Source organism: Stenella coeruleoalba (assembly GCF_951394435.1).
Source record: "Stenella coeruleoalba genome assembly, chromosome: 17".
Classification (NCBI taxonomy): Eukaryota; Metazoa; Chordata; class Mammalia; order Artiodactyla; family Delphinidae; genus Stenella; species Stenella coeruleoalba.
Genome location: NC_137163.1, coordinates 72,742,817 through 72,757,456, shown reverse-complemented (window position 1 = coordinate 72,757,456; position 14,640 = coordinate 72,742,817). Strand labels below are relative to the sequence as shown.

Below are 14,640 nucleotides of genomic sequence, written 5' to 3'. Positions count from 1 at the left end.
TTTATTTATTTTTAAAACACTCTATTTTAAAATTTTGGTTACAGTTTCATTTTTGTTTCCTTAACAAGTCTACTGTTTAATCTCTCAGGATTAAAAAACAATTATTAATCTTCTAAAGAACTGAACAACAAAGGAATGTCAAGGGGAAGGGCACAACTGCCCCATTCTCTGGGGGTATAGTAGCTACTCCAGTTTAACACCTAGCTTCAAAACAAAATGAATTTTTACATTTTCTAAACGAAATAATGTACAACCACCATCTTCATCTGAGCTTATTATAACTTTCAAACACAAAGCTTCATTTTAAGCTTGGTAAAAAACTTTTAACAGGAATGATGGCTGACCTTAGTATGTAGTGTGTATCTTACAGGAAATGTTTTTTAACAGTCACAACACAGTAATAATGCCATTAACGAAGTCCTCAATTTAGAATCTGGAACATTCTTCCATCAAGGCGGGGAGGGGGAAATTCAGTCCAATGAGTCTGTCTCAAGATCTTCCTCTCTTGTTTGCTCCACTTGTATTCTCTTTTCAGTAACTGGATTAATGCTTTGAGCCCCAAATGCGCTATATTTTTTATTACTGTAGATTACATGTTGTTTGCTGCTCAGTTTCCATTTGTTCCGCTTGCTTGCATTTTCTATCTGCTGCTTCTTTCTCATGTTGGCCTTTCAGCATATTCCTTCTATGTGCAGTCTGAAAGTTTCTTCCACCTTTTCTCTTCTTTTCACCTTCTTGATCATCTCCTTTCTCTTCAGAATCAGAGGTTGATGTAAGCCCTGTTTTAGCTAAATTTTTCCTTTTTTTTTTTTTTTTTTTTGCTGTACGCGGGCTTCTCACTGCTGTGGCCTCTCCCGCCGCAGAGCACAGGCTCCGGACGCGCAGGCTCAGCAGCCATGGCTCACGGTCCCAGCCGCTCCACGGCATGTGGGATCTTCCCGGACCGGGGCACGAACCCGTGTCCCCTGCATTGGCAGGTGGACTCTCAACCACTGTGCCACCAGGGAAGCCCAATTTTTCCTTTTTTTTTTTTTCTTCCAATTTTTCCTTTTTGATTCAACTTCTTTTTCCCCCTTTTTTTTTATCTGGCTCTTTTCTTGGTTATCTTCTTCCTTCTGGCCCTCCTCATCCATTTTAAGCTGCTTTTTAGGTTGTTTTTCCTCTTGCCCCTTTTTCTTACTTTTGTCTTCTTCAGGTACCATCACTCTCCGAAGGACAGGGCTGTTTTACCATTTTGGGTCTGCCTCTTGGTTTTGGAATCTTGACTTCTGTAGCGGCAGGTCATCCTCTTTCAGGACTCACTTTTAGATTAACAGATGCTGTTGCTGTAGTCACTACGCCTGCCTCCTCGGTTTCTACTTGTTTTTCTTCCTTTCTCTTTCTCCCTCTTCTGGCAGCTTTTGGAGTGGTTATGTCAACTGCTTTAGTCACGTCCTCGTTGCTGGCTTTTTCTTCATGGTCAGTATCTTCCTTTGAAACACTAGTTTCTTTTTCTTCAACTTCAACATCAGATGACGCATTTGATTGTTTAGTTGATGCCTGTTGACTTGAAAATTTCACTTTCGGATTGTTATCTATCTCCCATAAACCTTCATTAAAGCCTTTTCGCTTACTTGGTTTGCCGTACTTTTCCTTATTTTCTGAGTAAGGAAATATGTCCTTTGGACCTAAAAGAGCAGTCTCATGAGTTCCAAAAAAGAAAATGGGGAGTTTGTGGGTGGTTTTGCAGCTCCATCAGGAACTTCATCTACCTGCCGGGGCCGTGGGCACTGGGGCTGCGGTGGCGGGCCAGCCGCCTCTGCCCACGTCCACGCGAGCCACCTGTGCCACCAGCTGCCGCAGAGGCGTCTCAACGGCTCCGAATAGCAACCACCGCCGACACTGCCGCTGCCGTCACTGCGCCGCTCCCTATCTGCTTTTAAACCACTGGAATTTGGGGTTTCTTTATTAGCCCTTAGCAGCTTAGCTCTTACCCTAACTAATACACCAAGAGAGTCTCCCTTCCTTCCTGCCTTCCCCCCTCCCTCCCTCCCTTCCTTCCTTCCATCCTTCCTAGCTTCTTTGAGCACATTCCAACAGAAGTTTAGGTTGGCTGGTCTGAGAATGAATTCATTTTCTTAGATAAGAGAATAAAAATTTCTTGAGCAACCCGTAAGGTGCCGTGCTATGTATCTGGCCTAAAAAGAGGAATAAAACCCAATTCTTATACTTGGGAATACTTGAGAAACTGATGGTCCAATGAAAGTCTTTTGACTTGGTTTTGTCTCTAGCCAGTCTGGAATTATAGAGCTGTTCAGCGGTTTAGGGACAAGATTTTGCTGAGCTTCGAAGAAGCCAGAAAAATGCAGAAATTTCGTGGCAAATTGGTGTTTTTCTCTTGATATTCTGCAGAAAATCACAGTAAGAAGAAACTGAACTTTGCCCCCTCTGCCTGACAAATGAGAAGAAGGTATTCCTGTCTCAGTACCTGCAGTCCTGTATTTGATCCAAGTGTCCCCAGAGTAACTGAAATCGTGTTGTTGCCATTTATTTGGGTTCTTACGATGGGCCGTACACTCTTGATGTAATTCAACCACTTACTTCTCTCAAGAACGTAACTGATGTTTACAGATGAGGAAATACATTCAGAGAGGATAACTAACTTCTCTGTCACCATGGAGACAGTGGGGGATGGAGGCAAGTTTGAAACCCGTCCTGGTACCCAGAAGCCAGGGGCCCTCCTGAAAGCTCTGTTGCCTTCCATGGGAGCAGCTTTGCACTTAGATTATTCAGAGTCCTGCTTCGGGCTTTTGCTTTTCACGGGAGAAATAACCTCACAGACTCTGGGTCTGCTCCCGCTGCCTCCTCGGCCCCAGGCTGGAGACGAGCCTCTATTACTCAGAAGAACTTATGAAACTCCGTAGTTCTTTACATTCAAGCATCAGCACGTCTGACTTTTGTTTTCAATCCAGAACCTGCCCTGTTTTCACAGAACAAAAATCCAGATTCATTCTGAAAATGAAATGACGGTTGGTCCTTGGAAAACAACCCAGATCCCAGGTCCCCACTTTAGCACAATCCCGTCAAGGTTTTCTGGTTGGGTGATTCCAGGCCCTATCACACTGATAAGGGCTTTCAGACATACCAAAGCAGGGGAAAATGAAAGAGACCCTTTCTTTTTCTTGTTGTTCCAGATCAGATAACACTGCCTGATTAGTTCCTCCACCGTGAATTCACACCGCATGTACCCACACGCCAGCCCTCTGCGAAAAGGCCATCTGCTATATTGCTTCCTGCACAATAATTCGCATTTTGCCTCATGCTTTCCCTTCTCCACCTCTGTTTCCGGCTCCTCCCCCTGAAGTAGCAAAGTGCCCGCAAAGAAAATGTGTCAACAGGTGAAATTTATAGGAGTTTCTTGGCCCACACAGAAATGTGAACCACAGGTATCCCCAAAGGAGAGATTTTCTTACCCAGACACTTACCCTCTTGAATATGCCCTGATTCTATTCACATGTGGGTTCTCTAGAGACACCAGTTATCTCTTGGATGGAATCAGAGTGTGGAGCTCCCGTTTGGGAAGAGTGGCTTTGATGAAGGCCAGTTGGGATTATTTAGTTGCGGTTACAGAAAAGCCCAACCCAAACTGGCTTAGTCCAAAAGGGAATTTATTGACTCAAAAGCTGAAAGAGGATGCTACCTACAGACAGGACTCAATTCAGGGCTCAGGCTTACCATTGGCACCTGCCAGCTTTTAAAAACTTTATTCCTTTGTTCTGCCTTCCACTGCGTTGACTTTAGCCTTGGGTTTTGTGGGTACCAGAAAGGTCCCTGCTAACCCACTCATTCTCTTACGTCTTAGGTCAAAGGTTTTGAGTGAGTCTCTTCCCCAGAAGGTGCAGTGAAAATGTCATTGCATTTCATTGACTGCCTAGGTCACATATGACCCACGAAGATCAAAGGATGGGGAAGTGAGATAGCTGATGACTTAGGCCTTGGTCACAGGCTCCACTCCTGGGGCTCGGTGTGGAGTCCGCTTTAATGGGACTGCATGGAAATCGGGTACAGTCACCTGGAGGACTCCGGCACTGTTCCCTGCAGTGTGTCTTGCCTTAGAAGAAACGGTGCATAAGCGTCACATAATGTTTTGTGTCCACTGCATGAGCCAGCTCCATACCTTGAAAATAGCCAGCATCTGCTTACGCAAAATAAGAATTTACGGGCGTCCCTGGTGGCGCAGTGGTTGAGAGTCCGCCTGTCGATGCAGGGGACGTGGGTTCGTGCCCCGGTCCGGGAAGCTCCCACGTGCCGCGGAGTGGCTGGGCCCGTGAGCCATGGCCGCTGAGCCTGCGCGTCCGGAGCCTGTGCTCCGCAACAGGAGAGGCACAACAGTGAGAGGCCCGCGTACCGCAAATAAATAAATAAATAAATAAAATAAAATAAGAATTTACACCCAAAGCCAAGCTGATTGGAGAAAAGGTTACTTACTGGTTTAAATTCCAGGAGTCAGGCTAGTTTGCCAAAATTCTGATGCAAGTGGGTCAGTATAGACAACACTCAAAAATTCCTCAACGTCTACATCAGGACTGCCTTGTATTCTTCAAAGCATGAAGAGCCTCCACTGGTTCGGTATTGAAGACTGTGGCAATGAGCCTTTCTTATCGGTTTCATTGAGTTTTTGTTTTCTAAGAAGACTCTGATATTTTAGTGTATCTGTGGGGAGGAAGGTGATCTCCGTGTCTTACTCTTCCGCCATCTTCCCCTCGTTCCGACTCTGATATTTTAGTTATAAAGACCTCTGTAGCCTGATCAGCCTGGTTCTGGAGGGAGTGGAAGAGTTTATGGCAGAAACGTGGGAGGTTGTTGGAAGTATGTTGACTATATTATGATACACACTGCAAAAGATGTTCTCCTCTAATGCTCTTTCTTCTAGTCATTCGTCTTTCTAAATAAACATCTGGAATTAGGTTATTTATTCTTCTTGTCAACTCTCAACGTTAAATATTCATCCTTTTAGCCACTGAACAATTGTTATTGGTTATGAACCTCCTTTCTTCAAACACTTCATTGTTGATTGTGCATCGGGCCCTCTCTAAGCACGTCACATGCATTATTTCATTTATGCTTCATAACTACTGTATGACATAGAGACTATTATTATTATTCAAATTGTATGGAAGGTGAAACAGATCTAGAAGAGGTTAAATATCTTGCCCAAGGTCACCCCATTGGAGCCAAAGATTTTAAAACCATAGTATGCAAATAAAACAGAGATTTTGCCCCTGCTGCCACCAAGGTAGGGCACAGGAAGACAGACCTATAAATAAACAAGTGCATTTAATGTTGTGTTTGCTGTGATAATGAGCTACACAAGGGAAAGTGGGAGAGAGAGAGAGAGAGAGAGAGAGAGAGAGAGAGCGCAGTCATTTCTCTGGCCGGGGCTGCAAGATTTGAAATGGGTGTTGGGAAAAGTTCCCTTGAGGAGGCTAAGCTGAGGTGCACCTTTCCAGCTAGAAGGTGGGGGATGAGAAGAGCATCCCAGAGATCAGAACCCATGCAGGCAAAACACAGATGCATGATGGGGGAAACACAAGCTATCTGGCCTGGATGGAGCCTGGGGTTCAGGAAGGACAGACATAGGAGTTGCCAAGCGGGACCCAGTCCATGAAGGGCCTGGTTGGGATTTGGTCAGGAGAGAATGGGGAACTGTTGAAGGACTTTGAGGAAAAGGTGACAGTTATTCATACCTAGTTTTTTTGTTTTCTATTTTCTAAATTCCCAAGCTTAAATCTTTTTTGGGGGGGGGATTTTTTATTGTGTAAAATCAACATAACAAAACTTACCATTTTAATTGTACAATTCAGTGGCATTAAGTACATTCACAACATTGTACAACCATCTCCACTATCCATTTCTAGAAAATTTTCATTATCCCAGAGGGAAACTCTGTACCCATTGAACAATCATTCCCCCATTTTCCCGACGACCTGCTGGATCAATGGAAGTTGCGCTGAAAAACAAGAGGAAATAAACATATAGGTCCTCGATGTATGTTAGCACAAAGAACACTGCGCTTTGTGCTTTTTTAAAAGGAAAAGCATCAATGACGCTGCATTTTGGGCTGAGAGTTCACGCAGTGTCTGGGGTGAGCTGTTCCTGCCAAATCAGCCAGTCAACGGCGACGTTCCGTTACCACCAAGATGTCCCTCTGCGGTTTCTCATAAAGAAAGGCAGTGGGTGCCCCACGTGGCTGTCATGACTAAAACTGCTGGTGAACACCCCATGGCATCAGGTTAGCCAGCAGACACACATTGAGCACCTGCTGTGTGCACGGGGGTCAGGAGTCAGGTGCCGTAAACAGAGAGGAGTAGGCAGCGATCCACAGCTTTCGAAGGAATCGTAATGTAGTCGGGGAGAAGGACGAGGACACGGCAGCCTGTGACCTCAGGTGCGGCGGAACCACCTGACCTGTGCTGATTTACCTTTTCACTGCACTCGGTAGAGCTCTTTACAGCACTGAGCACGTTGTCATTTTACATCAGTTTGACCCTCTTCTTGTCGTAACCATCAGACTGTTCACCCTATAATGGCAGATGCTTCATCTATTTTTGTTCAGTATTGTCTCTTCGGAATCTAGCGTCGTTCTTGGCACGTAGAATGTGCTCGACAAATGCATATTGAATAAATGGTTGCTGTAATTATATATATGTGTGTCTATACACGCATACATACATATATAATACACATATATGTGCATACCTACATACATATACACACATATATGAATGCTACAACACATTGTATATGTATACTTTCACTGAACATATAAATATATATACATTCAAGGTATGGATAGATATGTACAAGTCATATTTTTTGACAAAAATGACTATCATTTATTGAGCACTTTAATTTTTATAAACGGAAACTTTTTTCAGTGTTTTACATATATCATTTTATTGAATTGTCACAAGAATCCTATGAGGATTAATTAGGTTGTTTACTTTTTCCAAAAGAGGCAAAGGAAGCACAGAGACGTTAAGAAACTTTCCGAAGGCCACACTATTTCAGTTAGCATCAAGCCATATGTTTTGAAAGCACAAGCAAAAAATTGACAATGATCCATTTTTTTAAAAAGCTGCCACTTTGGAATCAATAGCTTCTTCCAGGCCTCAGTGCTGTTCAAATATGGCCGAGACCCTGCGGCTGCAAAGCTCCACGAGCTGGGTATGTTAACTGCACATCTGGCACACGCAGCAGTGGGTGCAGAGCTGGGTTTGTGGCCCCCAGTAAGAGGTCACCATGAGGCCCCCAGTGCGCCCAGACAGACCCACAGTCTCCCTCCGCAGTCTAATTAGTTAGAAGACTATTTATAGACCTCAGCGCTCCTCTCAAGACAGACTCCCTCTCAGTTCCTACGCCCCCTGCTCTCAGCAGACTTCACCTCGTGAGTCACTGAGAAAATTGAGGGCATGCGCGTGCTTTCTGGTAACTTCTCACCCTCTACCTACAATTTACCTACACCCACGTCCGTCCTCCCAGCCTGCTCTCCAGCCGGCAAAGGTAAGGTGGCTTCCTCTCCCAGCCGTGTGAGCCTCTCCCAGGGTCCGTGTCCTACCCCCGCCCTTCTGGGTTCATCTCTCATCCCTTCCCGTCCCAGGAGGCTCTCCAATCTTTAGGTCCGTTTCCACGATGATGCCCGCTCTGCCTGTGAAGAGGCTGCGCTCTCACCGCCTTCCTGGATTCCTGCAGCGGCCTCCTAACCTGCCCTGCATTTCCATTTTGCCTCTTCTGCAGCGCGGTCACATGGAATCTTTTACAATGCAGGGTCACAGGCAATTCCCAGCGCACTAGCTCCAACTCATCTGCGCCTCACTATTTCCAGGAATCGTATCAGGATATGAGTAACTAAGGGTGATATTAGAGCCTCTCTACTTTTCCCTTCCTTCCCTCCCTCCCTTTGAAAGTAAGTCATTTGCATACATGAGTAGTTATTAATAGTAACACAGCTCTCCGGGTGCACCTTACAGCGGACTTCTTGACTCAGTCACCAGGCTTTGGCTCAAGCGCCTCTCACGCACCTCCACGTCATCCCCGCCGCTCCCTGGCTCTGCTCCCAGCACCCCTAGAACAGCAGGGTCACTGGGACCTCCTCGCTGCCGCTGATCTTTGTTCAGTCTTTACATCCGGCTTTTGACAGCGTCCACCCTGCTTGTTTTCAGACTTCCCCGCATGCTCCCCGTTTTCCTCACAGCGCTGGCGTGGTTCCTTTTTCCTCCGTGGATGCCTCTTGCTCGGCCTGACCCTTGAGGGCCGTGTCCGTGGGGTTCTGAGCAGAGCCTCCCTGTCCTAGCTCTCTGAGTTTTCTGTAGGGGGCTTTACCCCCTGGCATATTTTGTGTGCATTCCTTATGCATGTTACCCTTATCATTTTAGTTTCATTCGCTAGGTCTTTGAGAGCTTTAGCTGATCATTGTTGAGGTTTGCTTACTAGGATGTAGGTATTGATCCAAGAAGAATTATAGCTTGATTCTTCTAAAATCCTTCTTTTTTTTTTTTTTTTTTTTTTTGCGGTACGCGGGCCTCTCACTGCTGTGGCCTCTCCCGTTCTACAGTGTCAGTGTTTGTGTTTAACTTCATGGAAAAACCATCATGCCAATATTATGTCCTCTTTCAGCCTGTTGAAAGAGAGCCCCTATGAGGACATGTACACCCGTCAGGGGAGTTGTCCAGGTGTCCAGGTGTTGGGCTCACTCAGGTGCCAGTAATGACACTGGCTTCTCTCCAGTCTCCAAAACTCCAAAGCCCAGAGTGAAAGATGCCCCCCACCCACTGTTCCACTGACTGCACACCCCCAATCACCCCCTACTTCCCTGCCTTGTTCCTTGGTTTCCTCAGTTTTGCCCACTGCCCTCAACGCCCAGCTGGAGATATTTCCATTAAGATTCTATCCTTTAAGGACTGCCTCCCTCCTTCATGAATTTCTTCTTTGGTAATCTTACCCACTCCCATGACTGCAACTCTCAACTGTGGGGAGGAATTCCAGACCTATGTCCCTAATGGAAAACACTAAACATAAAGTATTTCTTTGATAGTTTCTCAAGTGCCTCTACTATTTCTTTTGGTTTAAGATGTTTTAATGATTATGTTTTAATTTGCCGAGGTTATATATTTTAATGACCCACATTGACTGAATATTTGGTATGGTAGGTGCTCTTATAAACATACATATAAAATAAACTGTACTTAATGTAGTCAGGTTATCTGATTCACTTAAAAAAGGAGAAAAACCCAGAAAGACACATCCAAAATTGTGGCAAGTTACATTAGCAAAAACTTGATTTAGAGTATTAAAGTTTAGAATGGAGATTTAAACACAGCTAATGGGACCATGGTCCATCCATTGCTTCCCAAATATAGCACCAAAGGGGTTTTGAATATGGTGCCCCTGCAATAAATAAAATCACATTTCTCAGCTCACATCTTAGCACAAAATAAAATAATACCATGCACTATAAGTATATGTTTGCTAATAAACATTTTATCTTCCAAAGGGAACTGTTAAGCTATCGTCTTTAGGTCAAATCTCTGAAACCTCTAGGAAAATCAAGCTTAGTGAAAAGGAACAATAAACTACAAAGTGAAATGATAAGGTTTTCCTTTATGGAAGTCTATATATTTTTGGTATTTGGCTATCATTTTTAACTGATAATATTATATTAATAATATGTTTTTATTGATAATATTATATTGATAATATAATATTTGATAATATATTAATAATATTATATTTTGGTATTTGGCTATCTTTTTTATTGATAATTTTATATTAGTTTTTAGCATTTCCTCTGAGCTGCATTCCTTTCATCTGATTTTTATATTTATTATATTTGTGGTGGTAGTGGAGGTGGGGTGGATAATAATAGTTGCTTTGTAGGTTTGTTTGTAAAAACAAATATGCATTTAAAGTGCCTGGCACTTAGTAGGCATTTACCAAGTGTTAAATGAATAAATAGTGGGTGTTCAGACAAAGGAACTATTATTCCCAGTTTGGCTCAACAAAGAGAGCTCCTATCAGGCTGTTTGATCTACGAGAATCAGGGGCAGGGCGGGGGGCAACTTTTGAAACAGAAAATCACATCCTCCCTTTAAAAATGCTCTTCTATGTCTTTTTCCTCTTGTTCAAGTGGGCACACGTGGTTTCTATGATCACGCTGTAGTCCTTACTTACACCTCTTCCAAAGTAAGCACTTAATCAATGGCCCAGCTCGTGGGGAAGGATTCTCAAGTACTTAAGGAATGGGAGGCACCACCAGCTGCTCAAGCAGCAGGGCATGGATTGATGGATTGATGCCAGACGGCGGCAGGTGGCTGTTTTCACATAGCAGCCCCAGGCAAATGAAAGAGGTGTGTGCAGATCATTCTCCCCAGAGGGTGTTCCTTTCTCTACAGCTGAAAGGGCAATGAATTGATCCAAAACAGGACCAACAGTTTGAAAGAATTATGACAGATCAGTCAAGCACCCCTAAGTTTATCTGGATCGAGATGCATAAGCACCCTCCAGGTGTGACCCCTGTAGAGGCTGAAAGGGGGGGAGCTGAGCGAACAGGACCATCACGTTCCTTAGGTGCAGGAAATAGATCCAAATTAAGATGAAATAACGTTTGCATGGGTCACATCTTTCTAACCTTAAACTATGATTGAAACTACTCTGAGTATGATGCAAACAAAAGTATCTCCCAAGTTATAAACACCTAATTTATGATGGCCCATAAGTATCAGTGATTGGTTGGGTACTAGTTTCCCTCAAATATCCTTGCTCCCCTCTTCACACATGCTCTTCTCAGAAAACACCCGGGGTGTCCTGGGCCACTGACTAACCATTGCCGCCTTGATTACAAATGGAGTATGGCGGACTCAGTGGCTTGGACAACAATGCTTCCTTCCCCTCCCTCTTTTTACAGCTCAGTCAATTCAAGCTTGGTTAAACCTGATCTCATATCCTATTTAACTTCCTTCTTTCCCTAAATCTTCCAATTCCTGCCAAATTAGGTAAGAAAAAAGTTTAATATTAGATTTTCTACCAAGAGTTTGAGGCTATGGAATTAAACAAAGAATAGTACCGTGTCTGGCCCTAACTGAGTTTAATATCTATCGTAGAAAATCATTTCTCTCTATGGACATCTATCTATCTATATACTCAACATGAAATGAAACAAAGTGGGGTAATGCTGATCTGACTCAAAAGAAAGTTATAAGGAAAAGTCAGTTTTACACATCTTTCATTTATTTGTTCTCTCTCTCTTCCTCCACCTCCCTCTCTCTCTCTCTCTCTCTCTCTCTCTTTCTGCACCATTTTACAGCAACTGGTCTGTTGATCCGCTTTTGCCTTATTTATATGACTCTGTTCTATTTTCTAGTTACACACTGGGATGGAAAATGCGTGCATGCTGGGTGGCGGCCTCTTTGTCTCCCATTTGCCTTTTCCCCTTCCCTGTGAAATGAGATATCCACAAGAAAGGGCTAAAATCACAGCACGTGTTAGCGAATGCACAGAGTGGCCTGTAATCTCGCTCTCCTTCTGTGCTTCCATTTCCTGACTATGGAACATATCAGCGAGCGTTTTTTTCTGCAGCGCTGGCAGGATCAAAAGTCAGGCAGAGACGGCCCAGGTTCCATTTCTATTACGAAATAATTGTCGTATCTGCATGATAATACACACATATATGCCTGCGGACTTATCTGCCTGCTAAGCATCCATTCACGCCCCGGAGATGATGAACGTGCCGGATGCGTCCCGGTTGCGGTGAGCTCACGAGACGGGCGGAGCGGGGCAGCTCGCCAGCTGTTTGGGTGGCTCTGTCAGCAGAATGCGTCATCTCAGCGACTCCTGCCGTACCAGCCCTGATACCAGGTCTAACCGTCCCGCTGGAAGAAGGCCAGAGGCCCTGCACTAAGATTTAGGCCCATTTTTCATCTTCAGGCAACAGTGCATTTCCTCTCTTACGCCCTCATCCAGCCAGGCCGTTACTGTGTCTCCCCAGGAGTGCTACTGCTGTTCTGCGGCTAGGGCTCCTGTTTTATACTTTACATTTGGTCCTTGAAATATTTACCAAAACGTGTTACTGGCCTCGGGCCAGGTCTTAGCCTAGAAACCAGATAATCTACTTTCCCCAGAATGAATAGCATTCAGCTATTCCTGAGCTCCCGAAAGCCAGCAGGCCCTCCAAAATTAAACACTCGCAAAGCTTTTTGCCAGCAAACCGGGGTTTGAAATCGGCGCGGGAGGGGGAGGGGAATGAGAGGAAACGCTCCGCTCTGGGGCGAGCAGTGTGCACGTCCTCGCTCCCGTGCAGCAGCGGGCAGAGCACCGGCGGCCTCAGTGGACCCCAGACCACGCCGGAGCCACGTGACGAGGCCCGGGGTGGCGGGTGGCGGGTGGCTAGGAGTCTGCGCGGCTGGCGTTGCCAGGCAGTGGCCAGCGCGGACGCTGGGCCCCTCCTTCAGCAGCCTTTGTGTCCTTGCGCTAGACTGAGCTGCCTTAGACTCGGGATCAGACCGCCCCCGCTGTCCTATTGTCTTAACAAGCAGTGCTGGGGCCGGGTCGGGGGAGCCGAGGGGAGTGCTGATCTGAAGTTTTCCATAGAACCCCCATCCAGGCTTTCCCGGGATGGATCCCAGACAGCATCGTGCCCAGTCTACCCGAAGGGGCTGCCTGTCTAAGGGGCGCACCAGGCAGCTGATAAAAGAAGCTGCGTGGTACAGGAAGGAGGGAGGTGTATTTGTTTTGCATTCTGCAGTGTGGCTTATGTTAACTGTCTGGGGGCCCAAGGCACACACACCACAGTTGCTCCCTTGTGCTGTGTCATGAGGCCCAAGTGATGAATTTTTTTCGCTAACGTGGCCTGATTTGGATTAGGACACCTGGGTGTGTGTTTGTGTGTTTATCTGCCACCTCTGGCAGTCGGCTCAGGGCAGGGCACCAGGCCACGGCGAGAGGCAGTGTCTTGGTCAGAGGGTGGAAGTTTCTAGTTTCAGCTTATATCTGTTTTTATGGCCATCTTGATTTGTGTTACTGGCTGGGCTTTCTACGAGCCTGAAATGCATGCAACCCGTCAGTGAAACCTCAGAAAGATTGAATCTAATTCATTCTGAAACTGGTTGCATTTTTCACTCTAACAATAAATCTAACAAATTCAAGGACACTTTCTGAATTCAAGAATTTTCCTTCCCTCTTTTTTGATGCTGGTCGACGAAACCCCCCATCGTAGAGACCTCAGGCATTTTTATGTATATTGGGCCATTCCTTCTATCTTCGTTTGCTAACCCTATTGGGCTAACGTTCCCCCAAATGTTTCCTAAAGAACTGGGTATCATTAGGTCAAAAGAGTCGTCTACAGGCACACCTCGCTTTATCGCACTTCGCAGCTATTGCCTTTTTACAAGTTGAATGTTTGTGGCAGCCTTGAGTGGGACAAGTCTATAGGTGCCCGTTTTCCAAGGGTGTTTGCTTACTACGTGTCTGTGTCACATTTTGATAATTCGCAAAATATTTCAAACCTTTTCATTATGTTTGTGATGGTGATCAGTGATCTTGGATGTTATTACTACAGATCTCTGAAGGCTCAGGTAATGGTTAGCGTTTTTTAGCAATAAAGTATTTTTAAACAAAAGTATGTCCATGATCTTTTTTAGACATAATGTTATTGCACACTTAGTAGACCATAGGGTAATGTAAACGTAACTTTTATATGCACTGGAAACCAACAGATTCATGAGACTCACTTTCTTGCCATATTTGCTTTATTGTGGTGGTCTGGAACTGAACCTGCAATATCTCTGAGATAGGCCTGTAAATGCATTTTTCTCATTAAATTCCAAGTTTTCCAAAACCAATACCTTATTATATGATAAACATTAAATGTTGAGATGAACAGCTGCAAATGCAAATTAGCCCAGTTAGGGGATATTTACGTTTAGAATTGTATGAAAACAACATCTGTGAAGGCTGAGGAAAAAGTAGGTAAGAATAATTGACCTAAGATCAAAAACATGCCAAAGACTAAAGCATTATTTCTCTGAAAGAAGTTATTTGGAAAAACTCAAAACATCTGGTTTATATTAGAAAATATAAGCATAGAAAGAGTAGCGGTCTTTGAGACATCAACTTTTATATTTCTGGAATTTTATAATCGCTCTGTCCCTATTTCTTTAAAAATAAAATGAAACTTCTGTTTTACTGTTTATGTTTGTTTCAGCTGGGGAGGGGCAGTGGCGTGAGGCTGGCAGGGGGTGGTCATGCCACAGATGATATTAAAGGAGACCCATATGATTGCTTTCTTTACTTTTCATATCTCAATTCCCTGGCTGTTCAATTTAGTTCCTGAGGTGCTGACAGCTGGTAATACGCTAAACTGCAATCCACCTTCCCCAAGTTATTGATATTTCCTAACTGAGGTTTAATGGTGTGACTTGGCTTAGGTGAAAACGTGCCAAGGTCTTGGGTCTCCTGTGTTTCATCCAGGTTTGTTATAGTTCCAGAAACATACCGCCAGGGGCTAGAAACCACGTTGCTGCCTGGTCCTTGCAAGGCAAATGGATATCAATTACCTATGACTTTCAGAATACCTCTACACAGACCAACAAAGGGACCCAGCAGTGA

The 14,640-nt window shown here is 44.6% G+C and overlaps 1 pseudogene across 1 annotated transcript; it reads right to left on the bottom strand.

Annotated features, from left to right (window-relative positions):
- Positions 1–579: 579 nt before the first annotated feature.
- Positions 580–4,735, bottom strand: LOC307176393 (PC4 and SFRS1-interacting protein-like; annotated as a pseudogene). Its single transcript has 3 exons — positions 4,725–4,735; positions 1,062–1,821; positions 580–821 (listed from the first exon to the last, which is right to left on the bottom strand). The product of its transcript is annotated as a PC4 and SFRS1-interacting protein-like (transcript).
- Between the last annotated feature and the right edge of the window lie 9,905 nt (positions 4,736–14,640).